The sequence below is a fragment of the Mizuhopecten yessoensis genome, unplaced genomic scaffold (assembly GCF_002113885.1).
Source record: "Mizuhopecten yessoensis strain PY_sf001 unplaced genomic scaffold, ASM211388v2 scaffold1027, whole genome shotgun sequence".
Taxonomy (NCBI): Eukaryota; Metazoa; Mollusca; class Bivalvia; order Pectinida; family Pectinidae; genus Mizuhopecten; species Mizuhopecten yessoensis.
The window spans coordinates 142,063-162,258 of NW_018403841.1; positions in this window are offsets into that span (position 1 = coordinate 142,063).

Sequence of the window (20,196 nt, forward strand, 5' to 3'; positions counted from 1 at the left end):
TACCACACACTACACCCGGAGGGAGAGAGATACCATAAACTACACCCGGAGGGAGAGAGGTATACCACACACTACACCTGGAGGTGGAGAGGTATAACACACACAATACCTGAAGGGAGAGAGGTATTACACACACAATACCTGAAGGGAGAGAGGTATTACACACACAATACCTGGAGGGAGAGAGGTATACCATAAACTACACCTGGAGGGAGTGAGTTTAGACCCACACAACACCTGGAGGGAGAGAGGTGTAACACACACAACAGCTGGGGGGGGAGAGAGGTATAACACACACAACAACGGGAGGGAGAGATACCAAAAACTACACCCGGAGGGAGAGAGGTATAACACCCACTACACCTGGAGGGAGAGAGATACCAAAAACTACACCCGGAGGGAGAGAGGTATAACACACACTACACCTGGAGGGAGAGAGGTATAACACCCACAACACCTGGGGGGAGAGTTGTATACTGTACACTACACTCAACGGGAAGAGGGAGAGAGGTATAAAACACACAACACCTGGAGGGAGAGAGGTATAACACACACAACAGCTGGGGGGGGGAGAGAGGTATAACACACACAACACCAGGAGGGGAAGAGGTATAACACGCACAGTACCTGGAGGGAGAGAGGTATTACACACACAATACCTGGAGGGAGAGAGGTATTACACACACAATACCTGAAGGGAGAGAGGTATTACACACACAATACCTGGAGGGAGAGAGGTATAACACACACAACACCAGGAGTGGAAGAGGTGTAACACACACAATACCTTGAGGGAGAACGGTATAACACACACAATACCTGGAGGGAGGGAGGTATAACACACACAATACCTGGATGGAGAGAGGTATTACACACACTACCAGGAGGGGGAGAGGTATAACATACACAACACCTGGAGGGAGAGAGGTATTACACACACAATACCTGGAGGGAGAGAGGTATAACACATACTTCACCTGAAGGGAGAGAGGTATAACACATACAACACCTGGAGGGAGAGAGGTATAACACACACAACACCTGGAGGGAGAGAGGTATAACAAACACAACACCTGGAGGGAGAGAGGTATACCATAAACTACACCCGGAGGGAGAGAGGTATAACACACACAATTCCTGGAGGGAGAGAGGTATTACACACACAACACCTGGAGGGAGAGAGGTATACCATAACCTACCCCCGGAGGGAGAGAGGTATAACACACACAATTCCTGGAGGGAGAGAGGTATTACACACACAATACCTGGAGGGAGAGAGGTATAACACACACTACACCTGGAGGGAGAGAGGTATAACACACACAATACCTGGAGGGAGGGAGGAATACCACACACTTCACCTGGAGGGAGAGAGGTATAACACACACAACACCTGGGGGGAGAGTTGTATACTGTACACTACACTCAACGGGAGAGGGGAATAACCCACCCATTGATTGAAGCATAAAGGTATCACACGACTTGGAAGGAGGGGATATACATTTGTAACACCCACTACACCTGGAGGGAGAGAAGTATTACACAAACAACTCCTAGAGAGAGAGAGGTTTAACACTCACAATACATGGAGGGAGGGAGGACTACCACACGCTACACCTGGAGGGAGAGAGGTACAATGTATAACACTCACAACACCTGGAGGGAGAGAGGTATAACACACACAATACCTCGAGGGGGAGAGATATACCATAAACTACACCCGGAGGGAGAGAGGTATAACACACACAATACCTGGATGGAGGGAGGAATACCACACACTACAACTGGAGGGAGAGATGTATAACACACACAATAACACACACAATACCTGGATGGAGGGAGGAATACCACACACTACAACTGGAGGGAGAGATGTATAACACAAACNACACAACACTTGGAGGGAGAGATGTACATGTATACTGTACACTACACCCAACGGGAGAGGGGTATAACCCACCCATTGATTGAAGCATAAAGGTATCACACGAGGGAGAGGATATACATTTGTAACACACACTACACTAGAGGGAGAGAAGTATTACACAAACAACACCTAGAGGGAAAAAAATAGGTATTACTCTCTCTCTAAACCATCAAAACGAGTGGTATAACACATGCATATCTACGTCTTGGAAGATGCTTGGGGTAGTTCTTAGGTCGGGGAAGGGGGAAAGAAACACCAATAAAGATACGAGTGAAGAATTTTCCCATTTATTTTATGTATAAAGGGAGACAACTTCAGCTAGAATTTGAAATGTTATAGATTTCAATTGATCACGGACAATGTATATTGTGACATGTATACAGATTGTTGTGCAGATTTCACCCGTGTCATAGTTCTTTTCGTGTTCATGTGTTAATATCCTTAATTTTTAATGGGATATATTGCAGTCATTTTGATAAACCATTTTTGCATTAGTTTTTAACATTTGTTTATTAAACTGCAGTAGGATTAATTACAATTATAGGCATATTCGCTGCATAACCATATATAATAGCCTTTTCCCTAGCAATGAACACATGCATATTACAGAAACAAAATGATTACGGAAGTACAAAGGCAGCTTTCACTTGCCCGGCTTATTTGAAATATCTTTGAATTAATAAACGTATCTCTTTAAAGTATAATACATTGTAAATTAGAGTGTTTAGATGACAATGTATCCTCAGAATGACTAATCAGCAGTAAACATGTCGAACCGATATACATGATGTCAAGCATTTAACCAAACGTCACTGAAAAGTAAAACAAGAAAGTAAAAACAAACATTGAATACAATTTAAATTCTGTGATGAAAACAGCTGTAACACAATTTTGATACATCTTAACATGTAGTCTACCAGGCGTTCCTTAATCCCGTTTAATAAAAAACTGACTATATATTAAGCTGAGAAAGGATCAAACGTAAACTTTAAACATAAAAAAAACGAATTTGAAAACTAATCATTGAATGTACGATATCACCAAAATGAACTGAAGACTAAAGTACAAAGGGTGATAACCGCGGTAGTCTTAAAGAAACGATATTGAAATACCTTGCAAGTGTTATACTCCAGAGGATCTGTTTATTTCATAAAAACAGTGTGTATGACTATAACAGTGTGTATGATTATAACAATGCGTATGACTGTACCAGTGTGTATGACTATAACAGTGTGTATGACTATAACGGTGTGTATGACTATAACAGTGTGTATGACTATAACAGTGTGTATGACTATAACAGTGTGTATGACTATAACAGTGTGTATGACTATAACAGTGTGTATGACTATAACAGTGTGTATGACTATAACAGTGTGTGTGACTATAACAGTGTGTATGACTATAACAGTGTGTATGACTATAACAGTGTGTATGACTATAACAGTGTGTATGACTATAACAATGTGTATGACTATAACGGTGTGTATGATTATAACAGTGTGTATGACTATAACAATGTGAATGACTATAACAGTGTGTATGACTATAACAATGTGTATGACTATAACAGTGTGTATGACTATAACAGTGTGTGTGACTATAATAGTGTGTATGGCTATAACAGTATGTATGACTATAACAGTATGTATGACTATAACAGTGTGTGGGACTATAACAGTGTGTGTGACTATAACAGTGTGTGTGACTATAACAATGAGTATGACTATAACATTGTGTATGACTATAACAATGTGTGTGACTATAACAGTGGGTGTGACTATAACATTGTGTGTGACTATAACGTTGTGTGTGACTATAACAGTGTGTATGACTATAACAGTGTGTATGACTATAACATTGTGTATGACTATAACAGTATGTATGGTTATAACATTGTGTATGACTATAACATTGTGTATGACTATAAGAGTGTGTATGGCTATAACATTGTGTATGACTATAACAATGTGTATGGCTATAACAATGTGTATGACTATAACAATGAGTATGACTATAACAGTGTGTGTGACTATAACAATGAGTGTGACTATAACACTGTGTATGACTATAAAAGTGTGTGTGACTATAACAATGAGTGTGACTATAACATTGTGTGTGACTATAACAGTGTGTATGGCTATAACATTGTGTATCGCTATTACATTGTGTATGACTATAACAGTGTGTGTGACTATAACTGTGCGTGTGACTATAACATTGTGTATGACTATAACATTGTGTATGACTATAAGAGTGTGTATGGCTATAACATTGTGTATGACTATAACAATGTGTATGGCTATAACAATGTGTATGACTATAACAATGAGTATGACTATAACAGTGTGTGTGACTATAACAATGAGTGTGACTATAACACTGTGTATGACTATAACAGTGTGTGTGACTATAACAGTGTGTGTGACTATAACATTGTGTGTGACTATAACAGTGTGTACGGCTATGACATTGTGTATCGCTATAACATTGTGTATGACTATAACAGTGTGTGTGACTATAACAGTCTGTGTGACTATAACATTGTGTGTGACTATAACAGTGTGTATGGCTATAACATTGTGTATCTCTATAACATTGTGTATCACTATAACATTGTGCATGACTATAACAGTGTGTGTGACTATAACAGTGTGTGTGACTATAACATTGTGTATGACTATAACATTGTGTGTGACTATAACAGTGTGTGTGACTATAACATTGTGTATGACTATAACATTGTGTATGACTATAACAGTGTGTGTGACTAAAACAGTGTGTATGACTATAACAATGTGTATGACTATGACAGTGTGTGTGACTAAAACAGTGTGTATGACTATAACAGTGTGTATGGCTATAACATTGTGTATGACTATAACATTGTGTATGACTATAACAGTGTGTGTGACTATAACATTGTGTGTGACTATAACAGTGTGTATGACTATAACATTGTGTATGACTATAACATTGTGTATGACTATAACATTGTGTATCACTATAACCGTGTGTATGACTATATCAATGTGTATGAATATAACAGTGTGTATGACTATAACAATGTGTATGACTATAACATTGTGTATGACTATAAGAGTGTGTATGACTATAACAGTATGTATGGCTATAACATTGTGTATGGCTATAACATTGTGTATGACTATAACATTGTGTGTGACTATAACAGCGTGTATGATTATAACATTGTGTATGACTATAACAGTGTGTGTGACTATAACATTGTGTATGACTATAACATTGGGTATGACTATAACATTGTGTATGACTATAACAGTGTGTATGATTATAACAGTCTGTGTGACTATATCAATGTGTATGACTATAACAATGTGTATGACTTTAACAGTGTGTGTGACTATAACAATGTGTATGACTATAAGAGTGTGTATGGCTATAACATTGTGTATGACTATCACAATGTGTATGGCTATAACAATGTGTATGACTATAACAGTCTGTGTGACTATAACAATGTGTATGACTTTAACATTGTGTATGACTATCACATTGTGTTTGACTATATCAGTGTGTATGACTATAACAATATGTATGACTATATCAGTGTGTATAACTATAACAGTTTGTATGACTATAACAGTGTGGGTGACTATAACAGTGTGTATGACTATAACAGTGCGTATGACTATAACAATGTGTGTGACTATAACAGTGTGTATGATCATAATAGTGTGTATGATTATAACAGTGTGTGTGACAATAACAATGTGTCAGATTATAATATTGTGTAAGACTATAACAATGTGTATGACTATGACAGTGTATGTGACTTTAACATTGTGTGTGACTATAACAGTGTGTATAATCATAACCTTGTGTATGACTATAACAATGAATGTGACTATAACATTGTTTATGACTATAACAATGTGTGTGACTATAACAGTGTGTGTGACTATAACAGTGTGTGTGATTATAACAGTGTGTATGGCTATAACAGTGTGTATGACTATAACAATATGTGTGACTATAACAGTGTGTATGATCATAATAGTGTGTATGATTATAACAGTGTGTGTGACAATTAACAATGTGTGTGACTATAACAATGAGTATGACTATAACAGTGTGTGTGACTATAACAGTGTGTGTGATTATAACAGTGTGTATGGCTATAACAGTGTGTATGACTATAACAATATGTGTGACTATAACAGTGTGTATGATCATAATAGTGTGTATGATTATAATCACAATAATAATGTGTATGACTATAACAGTGTGTATGACTATAACATTGTGTATCACTATAACAATGTGTATGACTATATCAGTGTATATAACTATAACAGTGTGTGTGACTATAACAGTGTGTGTGATTATAACAGTGTGTATGACTATAACAGTGTGTATGACTATAACAATATGTGTGACTATAACAGTGTGTATGATCATAATAGTGTGTATGATTATACCAGTGTGTGTGACAACAACAATGTGTCAGATTATAGTATTGTGTAAGACTATAACAATGAGTATGTCTATGACAGTGTTTGTGACTATAACATTGTGTATGATCATAACATTGTGTATGACTATGACAGTGTGTGTGAATATAACAGTGTGTATGACTATAACAGTGTGTATGACTATGACAGTGTGTATGACTATAACAATGTGTGTGACTATTAAATGTGTATGACTATAACAGTGTGTATGACTGTAATAGTGTGTTTGATCATAACATTGTGTATGACTTTAATAGTGTGTGTGACTATAACAATGAGTATGACTATAACAATGTGTGTGACTATAACAATGTGTGTGACTAGATCAGTGTGTATGACTATAACAATGTCTGTGACTGTAACATTGTGTATCACAATAATAATGTGTATGACTATATCAGTGTGTATAACTTTAACAGTGTGTATTACTATATCAGTGTGTATAACTATAACAGTGTGTATGACTATGACACTGTGTGTGACTATAACAGTGTGCATGACTATAACAGTGTGTGTGACTATAACAGTGTGTATGACTATAACAATGTGTATGACTATAACAAGGAGTATGACTATAACATTGTGTATGACTATAACAATGTGTGTGACTATAACATTGTGTGTGACTATAAAAATGTGTGTAATTATAACAGTGTGTGTGACTATAACAGTGTGTATGATTATAATATTGTTTAAGACTATAACAATGAGTATGACTATAACATTGTGTATGACTATAACAATGTGTATGATTATAACAGTCTGTGTGACTATATCAATGTGTATGACTATAACAATATGTATGACTTTAACAGTGTGTGTGACTATAACAATGTATATGACTTTAGGAGTGTGTATGGCTAGAACAATGTGTATGACTATAACAGTCTGTGTGACTATAGCAATGTGTATGACTTTAACAGTGTGTATGACTATAACAGTGCGTATGACTATAACAATGTGTGTGACTATAACCGTGTGTATGATCATAATAGTGTGTATGATTATAACAGTGTGTGTGACAATAACAATGTGTAAGATTATAATAATGTGTATGGCTATGACAGTGTATGTGACTATAACATTGTGTATGACTATAACAATGTGTATGACTTTAACATTGTGTATGACTATCACATTGTGTTTGACTATATCAGTGTGTATGACTATAACAGTGTGTATCACTATAACAATATGTATGACTATATCAGTGTGTATAACTATAACAGTGTGTATGACTATAACAGTGTGGGTGACTATAACAGTGTGTATGACTATAACAGTGTGTATGACTATAACAATGTGTGTGACTATAACAGTGTGTATGATCATAATAGTGTGTATGATTATAACAGTGTGTGTGACAATAACAATGTGTCAGATTATAATATTGTGTAAGACTATAACAATGTGTATGACTATGACAGTGTATGTGACTATAACATTGTGTATGACTATAACATTGTGTGTGACTATAACAGTGTGTATAATCATAACCTTGTGTATGACTATAACAATGTATGTGACTATAACATTGTTTATGACTATAACAATGTGTGTGACTATAACAGTGTGTATAATCATAACAGTATGTGTGACTATAACAGTGTGTGTGACTATAACAGTGTGTGTGACTATAACAATATGTGTGACTATAACAATGAGTATGACTATAACAATGTGTGTGACTATAACGGTGTGTGTGACTATAACAGTGTGTGTGACTATAACATTGTGTGTGACTATAACAATGTGTGTGACTATACCAATGAGTATGACGATAACAATGTGCATGACTATAACAGTGTGTGTGACTATAACAGTGTGTGTGACTATAATAATGTGCATCACAATAATAATGTGTATGACTATAACAGTGTGTATGACTATAACATTGTGTATCACTATAACAATGTGTATGACTATATCAGTGTGTATAACTATAACAGTGTGTGTGACTATAACAGTGTGTGTGATTATAACAGTGTGTATGACTATAACAGTTTGTATGACTATAACAATATGTGTGACTATAACAGTTTGTATGACTATAACAATATGTGTGATTATAACAGTGTGTGTGATTATAACAGTGTGTATGACTATAACAATATGTGTGACTATAACAGTGTGTATGATCATAATAGTGTGTATGACTATAACAATGTGTATGATTATAACAATGTGTGTGACTATAACAATGAGTATGACTATAACAGTATGCATGGCTATAACAATGTGTATGACTATAACAATGTGTGTGACTATAACAATGTGTGTGACTATGAAAGTGTGTGTGACTATAACAATGAGTATGACTATAACATTGTGTATGACTATAACATTGTGTATGACTATAACAATGTGTGTGACTATAATAATGAGTATGACTATAACAGTGTGTATGGCTATAACAATGTGTATGACTATAACAATGTGTGTGACTATATCAGTGTGTATGACTATATCAGTGTGTATGACTATAACAATGTGTGTGACTATAACAGTGTGTGTGACTATAACAGTGTGTATGATCATAATAGTGTGTATGATTTTAACAGTATGTGTGACAATAACAATGTGTCAGATTATAATATTGTGTAAGACTATAACAATGTGTATGACTATGACAGTGTATGTGACTATAACATTGTGTATGACTATAAAAATGTGTGTGACTATAACAGTGTGTATAATCATAACATTGTGTATGACTATAACAATGGGTGTGACTATAACCGTGTGTATGACTATAACAATGTGTATTATTATAGCATTGTGTGTGACTATAACAATGTGTATGACTGTATTAGTGTGTTTGACTATATCAGTGTGTATGACTATAACAATGTGTGTGACTATAACAGTGTGTATGACTATAACAGTGTGTATGACTATAACAATGTGTGTGACTATAACAATGTGTGTGACTATTCTATTTTGTATGACTATAACAGTGTATGTGTGACTATTCTATTTTGTGTGACTATAACAATGAGTATGACTATGACAGTGTGTGTGACTATAACATTGTGTATGACTTTAACAATGTGTGTGACTATTACAATGTGTGTGACTATAACAAAGTGTGTGACTATAATTGTGTGTATCACAATAATAATGTGTATGACTATAACAGTGTGTATGACTATAACATTGTGTATCGCTATAACAATGTGTATGACTATATCAGTGTGTATGACTATAACAGTGTGTGTGACTATAACAGTGTGTGTGACTATAACANGACTATAACAATGTGTATGACTATAACAATGAGTATGACTATAACATTTTGTATGACTATAACAATGTGTATGACTATAACAGTGTGTATGACTATAACAACGTGTATGACTATAACAATGTGTATGACTATAACAATGTGTATGACTATAACAATGAGTATGACTATAACAGTGTGTATGACTATAACAGTGTGTATGACTATAACATTGTGTATCGCTATAACAATGTGTATGACTATATCAGTGTGTATGACTATAACAGTGTATAAGACTAAAACAGTGTGTATAACTATAACAATGTGTGTGACTATAACTTTGTGTATGACTATAACAATGTGTATGACTATAACAGTGTGTATGACTATAACAATGTGTGTGATTATAACAGTGTGTATGAATATAAGAGTGTGTGTGATAATAACAATGTGTAAGATTATAATAATGTGTATGGCTATGACAGTGTATGTGACTATAACAGTCTGTAAGACTAAAACAGTGTGTATAACTATAACAATGTGTGTGACTATAACTTTGTGTATGACTATAACAATGTGTATGACTATAACAGTGTGTATGACTATAACAGCGTGTATGACTATAACATTGTGTATCGCTATAACAATGTGTATGACTATATCAGTGTGTATGACTATAACAATGAGTGAGAATATAACAGTGTGTGTGTGACTATAACAGTGTGTGTGACTATAACAATGTGTATTACTATTCTATTGTTTGTGACTATAACATTGTGTGTGACTATATCCGTGTGTATGACTAAAACAATGAGTGAGACTATAACAGTGTGTGTGTGACTATAACAGTGTGTGTGACTATAACAGTGTGTGTGACTATAACATTGTTATAGTCACACACAATGTTATAGTCATACACATTGTGTATGGCTATAACATTGTGTATGACTATAACATTGTGTGTGACTATAACAATGTTATAGTCACACACACTGTTATAGTCATACACAATGTTATAGTCACAGACACTGTCATAGTCATACTCATTGTTATAGTCTTACACATTATTATAATCTGACACATTGTTAGTCACATACACTGTTATATTCATACACAATGTTATACTCATACACAATGTTATAGTCATACACATTGTTATAGTCACACACACTGTGTATTACTATTCTATTGTGTGTGACTATAACATTGTGTGTGACTATATCCGTGTGTATGACTAAAACAATGAGTGAGACTATAACAGTGTGTGTGTGACTATAACAGTGTGTGTGACTATAACAATGTGTATTACTATTCTATTGTGTGTGACTATAACATTGTGTGTGACTATATCAGTGTGTATGACTATAACAATGAGTGAGAATATAACAGTGTGTGTGTGACTATAACAGTGTGTGTGACTATAACAATGTGTGTGACTATAACAGTGTGTTTGACTATTCTATTGTGTATGACTATAACAGTGTATGTGTGACTATTCTATTGTGTGTGTCTATAACAGTGTGTGTGACTATATCACTGTGTGTGACTATTATAACAATGTATGTGACTATAACAGTGTGTATGACTATAAGAATGTGTGTGACTATAACAGTGTGTGTATGACTATAACAGTGTGTGTGACTATATCAGTGTGTGTGACTATATCGGTGTGTGTGACTATATCAGTGTGTGTGACTATATCAGTGTGTGTGATTATATCAGTGTGTGTGACTATTATAACAATGTGTGTGACTATAATAGTGTGTATGACTATACCAATGTGTGTGACTATAACAGTGTGTGTGTGACTATAACAATGTGTGTGACTATCACAGTGTGTAAGACTAAAACAGTGTGTATAACTATAACAATGTGTGTGACTATAACTTTGTGTATGACTATAACAATGTGTATGACTATAACAATGTGTATGACTATAACTGTGTATGACTATAACAACGTGTATGACTATAACAATGTGTATGACTATAAAAATGTGTATGACTATAACAATGTGTATGACTATAACATTGTGTATGAGTATAACAGTGTGTGTGACTAACAATGTGTCAGATTATAATAATGTGTAAGACTATAACAATGTGTAAGACTATAACAATGAGTATGACTATGACAGTGTGTGTGACTATAACATTGTGTATGACTATAACAATGTGTGTGACTATTACAATGTGTGTGACTATAACAATGTGTGTGACTATAATTGTGTGTATCACAATAATAATGTGTATGACTATAACAGTGTGTATGACTATAACATTGTGTATCGCTATAACAATGTGTATGACTATATCAGTGTGTATGACTATAACAGTGTATAAGACTAAAACAGTGTGTATAACTATAACAATGTGTGTGACTATAACTTTGTGTATGACTATAACAATGTGTATGACTATAACAATGAGTATGACTATAACATTTTGTATGACTATAACAATGTGTATGACTATAACAGTGTGTATGACTATAACAACGTGTATGACTATAACAATGTGTATGACTATAACAATGTGTATGACTATAACATTGTGTATGAGTATAACATTGTGTATGAATATAACAGTGTATGTGACTAACAATGTGTCAGATTATAATAATGTGTAAGACTATAACAATGTGTAAGACTATAACAATGAGTATGACTATGACAGTGTGTGTGACTATAACATTGTGTATGACTATAACAATGTGTGTGACTATTACAATGTGTGTGACTATAACAATGTGTGTGACTATAATTGTGTGTATCACAATAATAATGTGTATGACTATAACAGTGTGTATGACTATAACATTGTGTATCGCTATAACAATGTGTATGACTATTTCAGTGTGTATAACTATAACAGTGTGTGTGACTATAACAGTGTGTGTGACTATAACAGTGTGTATGACTATAACAGTGTGTATGACTATAACAATGTGTGTGATTATAACAGTGTGTATGAATATAAGAGTGTGTGTGACAATAACAATGTGTAAGATTATAATAATGTGTATGGCTATGACAGTGTATGTGACTATAACAGTCTGTAAGACTAAAACAGTGTGTATAACTATAACAATGTGTGTGACTATAACATTGCGTATGACTTTAACAATGTTTTTGACAATAACAATGTGTGTGACTATACATGTAACAGTGTGTCTGTCTATTCTATTGTGTGTGAATATAACAGTGTGTGTGACTATATCAGTGTGTGTGACTATTCTATTGTTTATGACTATAACAATATGTGTGACTATAACAATGTGTGTGACTATTCTATTGTGTGTGACTATAACAGTCAGTGTGTGACTATAACAGTCAGTGTGTGACTATAACAGTGTGTGTAACTATATCAGTGTGTGTGACTAAAACAGTGTGTATGACTATAACAATGTATGTGACTATATCAGTGTGTATGATCATATCAGTCTGTATGACTATAACATTGTGTATCACTATAACATTGTGTAAGACTATATCAGTGTGCGTGACTATAACAGTGTGTATGAATATAACATTGTGTATGACTATAACAGTGTGTATGACTATAACATTGTGTCTGACTTTAACAATGTTTGTGACATTAACAATGTGTGTAACTATACAAGTAACAGTGTGTCTGTCTATTCTATTGTGTGTGACTATAACAGTGTGTGTGACTATATCAGTGTGTGTGACTATTCTATTGTGTATGACTATAACAATATGTGTGACTATAACAATGTGTGTGACTATTCTATTGTGTGTGACTATAACAGTCAGTGTGTGTAACTATAACAGTGTGTGTAACTATATCAGTGTGTGTGACTAAAACAGTGTGTATGACTATAACAATGTGTGTGACTATATCAGTGTGCGTGACTATAACAGTGTGTGTGACTATATCAGTGTGTGTGACTATTCTATTGTGTATGACTATAACAATATGTGTGACTATAACAATGTGTGTGACTATAATTGTGTGTATCACAATAATAATGTGTATGACTATAACAGTGTGTATGACTATAACAGTGTGTATGACTATAACAATGTTTGTTACTATTCTATTGTGTGTGACTATAACATTGTGTGTGACTATAACAGTGTGTGTGACTATAACGATGTGTGTGACTATACCAGTGTGTGTGACTATAACAGTGTGTATGACTATAACAATGTGTGTGTCTATATCAGTGTGTATGATCATATCAGTCTGTATGACTATAACATTGTGTATCACTATAACATTGTGTATGACTATATCAGTGTGCGTGACTATAACAGTGTGTATGAATATAACATTGTGTATGACTATAACAATGTGAGTGACTCTTACAATGTGTGTGACTATAACAATGTGTGTGACTATTCTATTGTGCGTGACTATAACAGTCAGTGTGTGTAACTATAACAGTGTGTGTAACTAAATCAGTGTGTGTGACTAAAACAGTGTGTATGACTATAACAATGTGTGTTACTATTCTATTGTGTGTGACTATAACATTGTGTGTGACTATATCAGTGTGTGTGACTATTCTATTGTGTATGACTATAACAATATGTGTGACTATAACAATGTGTGTGACTATTCTATTGTGTGTGACTATAACAGTCAGTGTGTGTAACTATAACAGTGCGTGTAACTATATCAGTGTGTGTGACTAAAACAGTGTGTATGACTATAACAATGTGTGTGACTATTACAATGTGTGTGACTATAACAATGTGTGTGACTATATCAGTGTGTATGATCATATCAGTCTGTATGACTATAACATTGTGTATCACTATAACAATGTGTATGACTATATCAGTGTGTATAACTATAACAGTGTGTGTGACTATAACAGTATAACGATGTGTGTGACTATATCAGTGTGTGTGACTATAACAGTGTGTATGACTATAACAATGTGTGTGACTATTACAATGTGTGTGACTATAACAATGTGTGTGACTATAACAGTGTGTGTGTGACTATAACGATGTGTGTGACTATATCAGTGTGTGTGACTATAACAGTGTGTATGACTATAACAGTGTGTATGACTATAACAGTGTGTGACTATAACAATGTGTATGACTATAACAGTGTGTATGACTATGACATTGTGTATGAATATAACATTGTGTATGATTATAACAGTGTGTGTGACTAACAATGTGTAAGATTATAATAATGTGTAAGACTATAACAATGTGTGTGAATATATCAGTGTGTGTGACTAAAACAGTGTGTATGACTATAGCAATGTGTGTGACTATATCAGTGTGTATGATCACATCAGTCTGTTTGACTTTAACATTGTGTATCACTATAACATTGCGTATGACTATATCAGTGTGTGTGACTATAACAGTGTGTATGAATATAACATTGTGTATGACTATAACAATGTGTGTGACTATAACAGTGTGTATAACTATAACAGTCTGTATGACTATGACAGTGTGTGTGACTATAACGTTGTGTATGACTATAACAGTGTGTATGACTATAACAATCTGTATGACTATAACAATGAGTATGACTATAACATTGTGTATGACTATAACAATGTGTGTGACTATAACAGTATGTATAACTATAACAGTCTGTGTGAATATGACAGTGTGTGTGAATATATCAGTGTGTGTGACTATTCTATTGTGTATGACTATAACAATATGTGTGACTATAACAATGTGTGTGACTACCTATTGTGTGTGACTATAACAGTCAGTGTGTGACTATAACAATGTGTGTAAATATATCAGTGTGTTTGACTAAAACAGTGTGTATGACTATAACAATGTGTGTGACTATATCAGTGTGCGTGACTATAACAGTGTGTATGAATATAACATTGTGTATGACTATAAAAATGTGTGGGACTATACAGTAACAGTGTGTGTGACTATATCAGTGTGTTTGTGACTATAACAATGTGTGTTACTATTCTATTGTGTGTGACTATAACATTGTGTGTGACTATAACAGTGTGTGTGTGACTATAACAATGTGTGTGACTATATCAGTGTGTGTGACTATAATAGTGTGTATGACTATAAGAGTGTGTATGACTATAGCAATGTGTGTGATCAAAACAGTGTGTGTGACTATTCTATTTTGTATGACTATAACAGTATATGTGTGACTATTCTATTGCGTGTGACTATAACAGTCTGTGTGACTATGTCAGTGTGTGTGACTATTATAACAATGTGTGTGACTATTCTATTATGTGTGACTATAACAGTGTGTATGACTATAACATGGTGTATGAATATAACATTGTGTATGATTATAACAGTGTGTGTGACTAACAATGTGTCAGATTATAATAATGTGTAAGACTATAACAATGAGTATGACTATGACAGTGTGTGTGACTATAACATTGTGTATGACTATAACAATGTGAGTGACTCTTACAATGTGTGTGACTATAACAATGTGTGTGACTATAACAGTGTGTGTGTGACTATAACGATGTGTGTGACTATATCAGTGTGTGTGACTATAACAGTGTGTATGACTATAACAGTGTGTATGACTATAACAGTGTGTGACTATAACAATGTGTATGACTATAACAGTGTGTATGACTATGACATTGTGTATGAATATAACATTGTGTATGATTATAACAGTGTGTGTGACTAACAATGTGTAAGATTATAATAATGTGTAAGACTATAACAATGTGTGTGAATATATCAGTGTGTGTNGATGACAGTGTATGTGATTATAACAGTCTGTAAGACTAAAACAGTGTGTTTAACTATAACAATGTGTGTGACTATAACATTGTGTATGACTCAAACAGTGTGTTTAAGTATAACAATGTGTGTGACTATAACATTGTGTATGACTATAACAATGTGTATGATTATAGCATTGTGTGTGACTTTAAAAATGTGCATGACTTTAACAGTGTGTGTGACTATAACAATGTGTGGGACTATAACAATGTGTGTGACTAGAATATTGTGTATGACTATAACAATGTGTGTGACTATAACAATATGTGTGACTATACATGTAAAAGTGTGTGTGTCTATTCTATTGTGTGTGACTATAACAGTGTGTGTGAATATATCAGTGTGTGTGACTATACTATAACATTGTGTGTGACTATATCAGTGTGTGTGACTATAACAATGTGTGTGACTAGAATATTGTGTATGACTATAACAATGTGTGTGACTATAACAATGTGTGTGACTATAGGAATGTGTGTGACTATAACAATGTGTTTGATTATACCAATGTTTGTGACTATAACGGTGTGTATAACTTACTATTCTATTGTGTGTGACTATAACATTGTGTGTGACTATATCAGTGTGTGTGACTATAACAATGTGTGTGACTATATCAGTGTGTATGATCATATCAGTCTGTATGACTATAACATTGTGTATCACTATAACATTGTGTATGACTATATCAGTGTGCGTGACTATAACAGTGTGTATGAATATAACATTGTGTATGACTATAACAATGTGTGTGACTATAACAATGTGTGTGACTATAGCAATGTGTGTGACTATAACAATGTGTTTGATTATACCAATGTTTGTGACTATAACGGTGTGTATAACTATAACAGCCTGTATGACTATGACAGTGTGTGTGACTATAACGTTGTGTATGACTATAACACTGTGTGTGACTATAATTTTGTGTATGACTATAACAATGTGTAGGCCTTTAACATTTTGTGTGACTATAACAGTGTGTGTGACTATAACATTGTGTATGACTATAATAATGTGTATGACTATAATAATGTGTATTACTATAACAGTGTGTATGACTATAACATTGTGTATGAATATAACATTGTGTATGAATATAACAGTGTGTGTGACTAACAATGTGTCAGATTATAATAATGTGTAAGACTATAACAATGAGTATGACTATGACAGTGTGTGTGACTAAAACATTGTGTATGACAATAACAATGTGTGTGACTATTACAATGTGTGTGACTATAACAATGTGTGTGACTATAAGGGTGTGTATCACAATAATAATGTGTATGGCTATAACAGTGTGTATGACTATAACATTGTGTATCGCTATAACAATGTGTATGACTATATCAGTGTGTATAACTATAACAGTGTGTGTGACTATAACAGTGTGTGTGACCATAACAGTGTGATACGTGTGACTATAACAATGTGTGTGACTATAACAGTGTGTATGAATATAAGAGTGTGTGTGACAATAACAATGTGTAAGATTATAATAATGTGTATGGCTATGACAGTGTATGTGACTATAACAGTCTGTAAGACTAAAACAGTGTGTATAACTATAACAATGTGTGTGATTATAATATTGTGTATGACTATAACAGTGTGTAAGACAATAATTGTGTGTATGACTATAACAATGAGTATGACTATAACAATGTGTGTGACTATAACAATGTGTGTGACTATAACTTTGTGCGTGACTAGAATATTGTGTATGACTATAACAATGTGTGTGACTTTAACAATGTGTGTGGCTATACATGTAACAGTGTGTGTGTCTATTCTATTGTGTGTGACTATAACAGTGTGTGTGACTATATCAGTGTGTGTGACTATTCTATTGTGTATGACTACATGTATAACAATACGTGTGACTATAACAATGTGTGTGACTATAACAGTCAGTGGGTGACTATAACAATGTGTGTAACTATATCAGTGTGTTCGACTAAAACAGTGTGTATGACTATAACAATGTATGTGACTATATCAGTGTGTATGATCATATCATTCTGTATGACTATAACATTGTGTATCACTATAACATTGTGTATCACTATATCAGTGTCCGTGACCATAACAGTGTGTGTGACTATAACATTGTGTATGACTATAACAGTGTGTGTGACTATAAAAATGTGTGTTACTATTTTATTGTTTGCGACTATACCATTGTGTGTGTGACTATAACAGTGTGTGTGACTATAAAAATGTGTGTTACTAATTTATTGTTTGCGACTATACCATTGTGTGTGTGACTATAACAGTGTGTGTGACTATAAAAATGTGTGTGACTATAACAGTGTGTGTGATTATAACATTGTGTATGACTATTACAGTGTGTGTGACTATAACAATGTGTTTTACTATTCTATTGTGTGTGACTATAACATTGTGTATGACTATAAAAATGTGTGGGACTATACAGTAACAGTGTGTGTGACTATAACATTGTGTATGACTATAAAAATGTGTGGGACTATACAGTAACAGTGTGTGTGACTATAACATTGTGTATGACTATTACAGTGTGTGTGACTATAACAATGTGTTTTACTATTCTATTGTGTGTGACTATAACATTGTGTATGACTATAAAAATGTGTGGGACTATACAGTAACAGTGTGTGTGACTATAACATTGTGTATGACTATTACAGTGTGTGTGACTATAACAATGTGTTTTACTATTCTATTGTGTGTGACTATAACATTGTGTATGACTATAAAAATGTGTGGGACTATACAGTAACAGTGTGTGTGACTATAACATTGTGTATGACTATAACAGTGTGTCTGACTATAACAATGTATGTTACTATTTTATTGTGTGTGACTATACCATTGTGTGTGTGACTATAACAGTGCGTGTGACTATATCAGTGTGTGTGACTATTCTATTGTTTATGACTACATGTATAACAGTACGTGTGACTATAACAATGTGTGTGACTATTCTATTGTGTGTGACTATAACAGTCAGTGGGTGACTATAACAATGTGTGTAACTATATCAGTGTGTGTGACTATAACATTGTGTATGACTATAACAATGTGTGTGACTATAACAGTGTGTGTGACTATAACATTGTGCGAGTATAACATTGTGTGTGACTATAACAATGTGTTTTACTATTCTATTGTGTGTGACTATAACATTGTGTATGACTATAACAATGTGTGTGACTATAACAGTGTGTGTGACTATAAAAATGTGTGTGACTATAACAGTGTGTGTGACTATAACATTGTGTGAGTATAACATTGTGTGTGACTATAACAATGTGTGTGACTATTACATTGTGTGTGACTATAACAATGTGGGTGACTATAACATTTTGTGTGATTATAAAAATGTGTGTGACTATAACAGTGTGTGTGACTATAACATTGTGTATGACTATTACAGTGTGTGTGACTATAACAATGTGTTTTACTATTCTATTGTGTGTGACTATAACAGGGTGTATGACTATAACAGTGTGTGTGTGACTATAACAATGTGTGTTACTATTTTATCGTGTGTGACTTTACCATTGTGTGTGACTATAACAGTGTGTGTGACTATAACAATATGTGTGACTATAATGGTGTGTATCACAATAATAATGTGTATGGCTATAACAGTGTGTATGACTATAATATTGTGTATCGCTATAACAATGTGTATGACTATATCAGTGTGTATAACTATAACAGTGTGTGTGACTATAACAGTGTGTGTGACCATAACAGTGTGTATGACTATAACAATGTGTGTGACTATAACAGTGTGTATGATTGTAAGAGTATGTGTGACAAT